The sequence below is a fragment of the Frieseomelitta varia genome, unplaced genomic scaffold (assembly GCF_011392965.1).
Source record: "Frieseomelitta varia isolate USP_RPSP 00005682 unplaced genomic scaffold, Fvar_1.2 scaffold_562, whole genome shotgun sequence".
NCBI classification, from domain to species: Eukaryota; Metazoa; Arthropoda; class Insecta; order Hymenoptera; family Apidae; genus Frieseomelitta; species Frieseomelitta varia.
This window is the reverse complement of record NW_025110326.1, coordinates 104,156-112,579: the sequence shown is the minus strand read 5'-3', so window position 1 is coordinate 112,579 and position 8,424 is coordinate 104,156. Positions and strand designations below refer to the sequence as shown.

Genomic DNA, 8,424 nt, shown 5'->3' with positions numbered 1-8,424 from the left:
GAATTATAACGAACTTTATTATTTTAAATTGCATTAATTGTAAGTACATTAAATCTTGTGCCATAAATGAATTTTTGTAAAAGAAGAAGTTGGTTAGACATTCAGGCAGTGTTGGACAAAAGAAAATTTTGCGATAGAGACAGTACGAGTGCCAATACTGTACCAAAGTTTAACCTTCGTTCATTGATTTTATAAAATTTTCTCAAAAATATCGTACGTTCTTTTTTTTTTTTTTAAGTCACTTAAATTTTCTTTTGTTCGTCATTGTATGCATTGGATTGGAGTTTAACCACTGGATTCCTGAATTGTTTCACGGGTAGTATACAAAGTCGATAAAAGCGAGCCAAACAAATGTATTCAAATGCGAGTGCTCACGTGCAGCTGGGAACCACAGTAGTGTGTGCCTGTCTATGGTCAGACGCGTGCAAACAGGTGGAAAACACGAATTAACAGTAACATCTGCGCGTTAAATCTTTCTACACCCTGCCGCGATTGTTATTGAAATCCCACGCGTTTGTTCTTATCAAGTTCCTGCTCTTTCGCAGAAATTCTCAAATTTCTGAAGCATTTATTCGCGTGGCTCGTAAAAATTTTGAACTTTTATGAAAATCTTCAGGTCGAAGTAAAAAAAGTAACTTATTTCTTTCATCGTTTAATGTACGGTATTATCTTTCACATTTACATTTAATATTTAGTAAGAAAGTAGCAGATTTTTTAAATAGCCTAAAGAAAGTAATTGAAAATTAGTATCAACTTTCAACATACACCAACAGAATATATATAAAGTTAAAATATTTTTGGAAACTAACGAATTGAAGAATATTACAGTATCGAAATCCCTCTAATAAATTAAAATTACAGTAAAATTATAATAACCATTAAAGAAACACTTTAGAACATTTTGAAGGATCACAGAAAATAATTCCAACCAAGAGTATACAACTTCTAGGGAAATATTCCAGAAGAACCATAGCTCACGAATGAAACACCTATTCAAACATATCCTTCGTTCAAAACTACAAAAATTAACAGTATTTACAAATTTACAGTACTCGAAAAATATAGAGTGGGCCAAAAATCACTTCCTACTAAAACAAAAAGATCCGTAACTTTTTTTCATTCATGTACTTTCCCAACATTCGAATGAAATAATTTTTAAAACATAAATGAAATAAATTGCGTTTAAACTGGAATTTAATTTAAAATTAACAAAATTGTTTTTTCCCCCTGGATAGTTGATATTTTATTTACCAAAAAAAAAAAAAAAAAAAATAGGTGGGAAGAAACTTTTCACCCACTCTCTGTATTAATACTCTGCTCTAGATACTCTTCGCCTTACGACATACCTTACAAGAATACCAGATCTTAGGTACAAAAGTATTTCATCGATCTGTCTCAGATAAATCGATGCACAAGTCGCCAAGGTCAGTATCGTTGAACGAACGCGTTTCCAATCAAGTTCCCATGAATATTTGGTTGGTCGATCGCGCGGAAAAACTTTTAGATAGCGTCTAGCGACGTGCAGCGGATTCATCATCGCGCGCGCGATCTATTCCCCCCGTAAACGCGCCGCGTTTCCATGTAACACTATATCCAGCGCGTAAACGTGGCCACGTGAACAGGGGAAGGCGGCGAGTGTACGTTAAATATTATGCCGTGGCTGGGTTGGTTAATTGATCAGAGCAAGCCAGTTAGTTTCATTACGTTACCTCCATCTTCGTGGGTTTCGCACAATAGAGGCCTCTTGCGGTATCGGGGCCACTAGGACTGGCGTGCGTTCTAGAGTCTCTTTATCGGAGCGAGACTCGTTCACCGATTCGAATTCTGTTAGTCTTTTTTTTTCTTTTTTTTTTTTTACCTTTCACTTTCTCCTTCGGCATTTTTTTTTTTCTCGCGTCTTGCACGAATGATAAAACGTGAATTTTAATAGCCGATGATTTATCGCGGTATTATAAATATTTTAGTGTCTATAATGGTGAAACGCGAGTTTTAATACGAAGCAGTGTTGTAAACACTCTGATTTGTGGAACATGTAACGACGAATGTTTGACGGCATTTCTTTGCGTCAAAAAATGAAATTTTACGACAGGTTGATCGAAAAGAGTGAAAATTAGGAAATTTTTGCTTCAATTTTTCAACATGCTCTCGTCATGAATATTTTATCGCGTAAATTTTTGAAGTTTAATTATACATTTATGTCGTGATTTTTCACTTCTCGTCCAGTTATTCTAATTAATCATTTGTAATTATTATAATATAATGGTGTCACGGCTATTGTGAAAATTCGTAGCCGTTCCATTTCCCTTTCAATATGGCATTGTGTAATAATCATTATATTATAATCTGAATTTGATATTCAAATGAAACGTTCAGTAACTAATTTTCTAACGTGTATCGTATTAATTATTAAATTTTCGACAATGATCGTTCGCATAGCGGTGCATAGTGTAGTCCAATTTTTGCTGCGAAGTAGAGCGACTGGTAGCAAGCAAGTATTTATTGTTTAATAAATCGTTGTTATGCTACACGCTGCGCAACAACGAACAATCGGACGAATCTCTGATTCAACATTCAGCGTTATTGTTTAATCTCATGTAAACTGATGCGTATCGTTAATATAGTGAAACCATAATATAGTGATCCCATGTCAGATATTACCGATATAAGTGTCATGTTGGAATTGATTTTACATCTGACGAACGTCACCAATTGAACGCTATTGTTAGATACGTATAACGATAAAGGAATAAATAGAACTATGAGAGCAAAAACTGCATAAATTTCAAATCTATTAGGGAAATTCTTTCGATGCCTGTACGATGAATGTATCCTTGGAAAAAGTTCTTCTCGATCACCATATATATAGATCGAACGCATAATTTTTCGATTCTATTTCCCAGTCTATCCTCTTTTCCAATATACAACTAACTTCCCGCATCGACTTGTAAACTGTTTTCCCAGCTTCTTCCCGCTTCGATCCACCCTTCCGATCAGATTTTGCTCGAACGCGAAAATTCTCATTACAACACGTTGTTACATCATGCCATTCGCAAGAGAATCAACCTCGATCACCGATATTTGTGCAAAATCATATTTTTACAAAGACATTCTTTTCCGTTAAAGAAAAAGAAACGAACACGTAAATTTTAAATGTAAATAAATTTATACGATATGTTTACGAATAAAAATTGTTTCATTTAACAAATAACACTCGAACGTTGATGTTTCGTGCATTTTTTTCTTTTTTTTTTTTTGTATGACGTAGATTTTTTAGTTTTCTTGCGAGTAAATGAAACTTGTATAAAAAGTTAAATATTTTCGTATCGATTGTAATGATAATATACTGTTTGAGATCGCAATGAAGATCTTTGAAAGTCTGAGGTGGAATATTTTTATTATTTTTATTATTTATATATTTATTTGTATATAATAAAAGAATAATAGCAATATAATGACAATAAAATAAATATAATAACTTATTATATTAATTTATATATTTATTATATTAATAAATAATAATAATAAAAATTAAAGTTTATAATTTATATTAATATAGTAATAATAATAAAATAAAATTTATTTTTATTACATTTATTATTTATATATTTATTTATATATCTTTATTGTCTATTCGTGGTTTTCATTCAAAGTTTCTGCAACTTCCTATAAATAAAAATTCATCAATTATAAAAATCATCAATTATAACACGCGGAAAATTCAATTTTCTTCTAGAAAAAGAAAAACATTGACCATTCAATAATTTTCACCAGAACGTTCCTCAACTGTCCCAGAAACTTCCCTGAAGATCCACAATTGAATAATATCTACGATCAATTCGAGAACCACTCACTTTGTCGAAAGAGGAACGACGGACGGAAAGACACGAGCGAAACGGGAAACGGAAATAGAAAAAAAAAAAAAAAAGGACAAGAAGCGCGTGCACGAGAATTACGCGAGGTCCGAAAGATCGTGGAGGGCATCGTTAATGACCCACTGTAAAGTGGCGAAGAATTGCACGCTGGCACGCTCTCCGCTCGTACCCTGATCGAATGCAGGGCCTCTAAAATGCCTGGATTACGTCCGCAAGTTTTGTTATCGTTGCCAGAGCGAGGTGATAGAGCTTTAGTGCAAGGTTAGTCGGCGATGAGTGAAGTGGCAATCCTCTGCGCGGCCATTGTTCTTCGGTAGCGGCTAGGACCAGAAGGGATTTCAATCGAATTCCTGCCGTGAGTACACTTGATCCGCCGATACACAACTGGCTGAGAATATTTCTGTGAAAATCAAACGAGCGAGTCGACTCTGGAATGCATCATCTTCGAGACTGGTCCTAGTGGTTTCAGTTTGTTTCGATCGCGACGAAGAGTTAGCTCTCTCGAGATCGTTCAACGATTTTTCCTTAACTTTTGTGTCTGTCGAATGTTGGTCTTGGCATCTTTGTTATTACAGTAGTTTGATCGGTTTTGGTCGGGTGCTTTTTTAACGTTGCAATCGCGAAAATGTATTTTATTTTGTTTGTGAATTAGAAGTGCTGGATCTCGATTCTACTATGTCTCGTTTCCCTAGAAATAGGTATCATCGCGAGTCTTTCTAACAGATTTAGAATATTTTGAGTATTCTATAGATTTAGAATATTCTCGATCAGGCTTCCAAAATTATTCTTAAAGTTTTACGTTCGACTCGTTTGTTGAAGGTTTGTGAAAAAAGTTCCTTATTACGTGTGATTTTTGGGACATTTTTATAATTTTATTTGAAGATTTTTGTTGATCGAATTGTAGATGTTTGTTGGGAATATTCAGATATTTTAACGAAGACTTTTTTCCTAATACTTTAAATATTTAATATTTAAAATATTTAATATTTAATATTTAATATTTAATATTCAATATCCAATATTTAAAATATATTATTAAATATATATAATATTTCTTCTTTCAATTCTTTCGCAAAATTTGGCTTTCTTTCGAATTTATGAATTTTATATTACAATACATTTTTTTTTTTTATTCATTCCAAACATTCATCAATGTTAAAAATTTATAATAATTCTCAGTAATTCGAATTTAGTGAGTTTGGTCTTAGAAGAGTGGTTCTCTGTTTCTCTGTTAGAGGCTACATAAGAGACTCGAAAGTGGTTAGCTCAGGAGAAAACGCGTTTCACAGAAATAATTACTTCATTCCTTTGTATCAAACGCTTATCACGTGCAATTAAAATGCGTGCCGAAAAGAAAAGGAATAGAAAAATCTGCTGCGTTTAATAGCAAGTCAATTTTAAACGACGAAGTCTTAATCTTTTCAGCAAATAACCCACAATTTTTATCTTTTGTATGCCAACGCTCTTTGTCGATTTGAAAATTATGACTTTCATAAACGAGATGAGAACTTGTCAGATAATTTGTTCGTTAGAATCATCTTATTCCTTGTTTAAAGATCAAATTTCTAAATTCGTAAAGAAACATATTTCATAATTATGGAGGGAGGGGAGGAAGGAGTTAAACTGAAGAGTCGAATTTTAACGAAAAAACCGTTCTTCTATAAACACTGGATAAACATATTCATAATCAGATTTAAATAAATTTGATTTAGCAAATTAAACAGCATTGTGTAATTATTGATCATTTTATAAATTTATAAAAAGAATGACGTTACTTGCCTCACTGAAACTCTAAAAGAAAATAATAACAATTCGAAATGAAACGAACGTCTCTAAAAATCTTCAAATATTCAAAAAATTCTCAGAAACGAGCACTTGTAGAATATTCTACAAACAGAATTAATTATTCAGTTCAATGATACTTGTGTATTTGAAACGCATCTAACGGTCACAGCATCAATATTTCTCTGCAATTCCAATAAAAAAGGACGCACGCGTCCCCGAAAAATCATCTGACATCGGAGTATATCGCCTGAATTTAGCTTTTCGGCGAAAAATTCCCAGCGAATCACTAGCTATTGTCCCAGGGATAGTAGTGGTGGCTGCACGGATTTTCCGAGGCCACGGTGCCCAGGTAAACCGATATATTTTGAAAAGCAAGGAAGCCCGCGGAACGGCACAACAAAAATAAATTGAGAAGATTAATAGCAATCACCACGTAGGTCGGGTTACACTATTGTTTGACCAACGTCCCTCCTAAACTTCGAAACTGGGTTGCATAACGCGGTCGAGGCACGAGTTCAGCCCTGCATCGGGTTAAAGTTTCATCGGTGCACGCGAAAGAAAGCCCAGACGAACCGATAATCACCGCTTCGGGCTGTGAGAATTTAACGCAGGAAGTTGAAATTCCGCACCGGGACTCCTCTGTCCCATTCATTAACGCGTGCAAAACGCGTAGTGACTACTAGCGCCACGCGAGTGTTAATTACGATATTTCTACGCGACCGACAGAAAAATTTCGAATTGTGCACGTGGTGTATTTGTTTATTAAGTTTGTCCCGGCCTCTTAAAGTTATGAAGAGTTTTTAAACGAAGAAAGTGTTTATTTTTAAATAAATATCTTTTAGTATATTTGTCCAATATATTGTAATATATTATAGCCATATTGTATTGTAATTATATACGGTTATATATTACAATTGTAATATTATAATATAATATATATTGTAACATATTACAATAATTATATTATTATTGCGATATAATTCTTTTGCTATATTTATTCAATGTATCGTAATATATTCTAATCATATGTTATATTATAATTATATACGGTTATATATTACAATTATAATATTATAATAGAATATATATTGTACCATATTACAATAATTATATTATTATTGCAATATAATTCTTTTGGTATATTTATTCAATGTATTGTAATATATTATAACCATATGTTATATTATAATTATATACGGTTATATATTACAATTATAATATTATAATATAATATATATAATATAATATAATATATATTGTACCATATTACAATAATTATATTATTATTGCAATATAATTCTTTTGGATTTATTCAATATATTGTAATATATTATAACCATATATTATAAAATAATGATATATGGTTATATATTACAATTGTAATATTATAATATAATATATATTGCAACATATTACAATAATTATATTATTATTGCAATATAATTCTTTTGGTATATTTATTCAATATTGTAGTATATTATAATCATATATTATAATCATATATATTATAATTATATACGTTTATATATTTCAATTGTAATATTAGAATATAATATGTATTGTAACATATTACAATAATTATATTATTATTGCAATATAATTCTTTTGGTATATTTATTCAATATATTGTAATATATTATAATCATATATTATATTATAATCATATACAGTTATATATTACAATTGTAATATTATAATATATTGTAACATATTACAATAATTATACTATTATTGCAATACACGTAATATAACCTGTAACGAGTAAACCAATTATTTTAATATCGATTATGAAATTATCTGTATAACACTCTAGCAGGAACTAAACGTGAATTAGTTTTATCTGAAAATAACAATTCTCTCATTTCCAATTTTTTGGAAAATTTCGTTTCTTTTTTCTTTTTTAATTTTCAAGTTCTATGGAACACGTACAAAGTGTTAGTTCTGCTGAGAATATTTTCACTTATTACGAATTTATTTACCTACGAATGCATCTCTATGGTTATTTAGCGTTTCTACGTTTTTTGTGTTTTAGTTCCATTTCCTTTTCCAAATACTGAAAGTTATGAGTAAATATCTTTCTTGAGTAAATTGACCGGAAGTGAAGTTACTTGAGAGAAGCCAGGCTAGAATCTCTCTAGAACTGTCGCAGTAGTCGAAATAAGGCAGGCTCGTAATATTTTACGCCGGCTCGTGCAATCATTATGTTCAAGAGAGCACGTGGTTCAAGTTCATGTTTGTCATTAACGTTGCGCAACTTTCATGCATTATTTTGCCGCTTGGCTCGCAATAAGTTAATTGGCGACGTGATCAAGGGCGCTCGTCAAGCGGAGACGCGGAAATTCAAGGCGTGGAAGCGGCGATCGAGGGGAGCGAGAATTTCTCTTCGCCGAGGAAGAGAAAAGTTCATCCATTCGAGAGGAAATAGACTTTTAAACGAACACCCGTGTAATTCCTTTTCTCCCTCTTGTATTCTCTGTTTGTTTTCTTCTTTCTCCGACGAAGAGGAGAAAAAAAAAACAGAAGAAAACTTATAATTGCCGTCACGATACAATTTCAATTTCTTTGTTGCTGCGAGACATTTTAAAGGAGTTTCTCTCAGTCTGACACGATCTCGCGGAGCATTATTTGAACTTTCAGCGTTTCTGGGGCAGGGCAAACTTTTGGAAAATGTCTTTCATCGATTCGCAATATTCGAATACGCCGATGTTTCTTCATCTCTTGTTACAACTTATTAAGAAGAATTTTTATTTTTTTCTATTTGCAAATA

The 8,424-nt window shown here is 32.1% G+C and overlaps 1 protein-coding gene across 1 annotated transcript in view; it reads left to right on the top strand.

Moving 5' to 3' along the window:
• The first annotated feature begins 4,107 nt into the window (after positions 1-4,107).
• Positions 4,108-8,424, top strand: part of LOC122533908 (carcinine transporter-like) — a 54,073-nt gene continuing 49,756 nt past the window's right edge. Inside the window, exon 1 of the mRNA XM_043664058.1 lies at positions 4,108-4,227. The gene's annotated coding sequence lies outside the window, so the exon portion shown is untranslated. The remainder of the gene's footprint in view (positions 4,228-8,424) is intronic.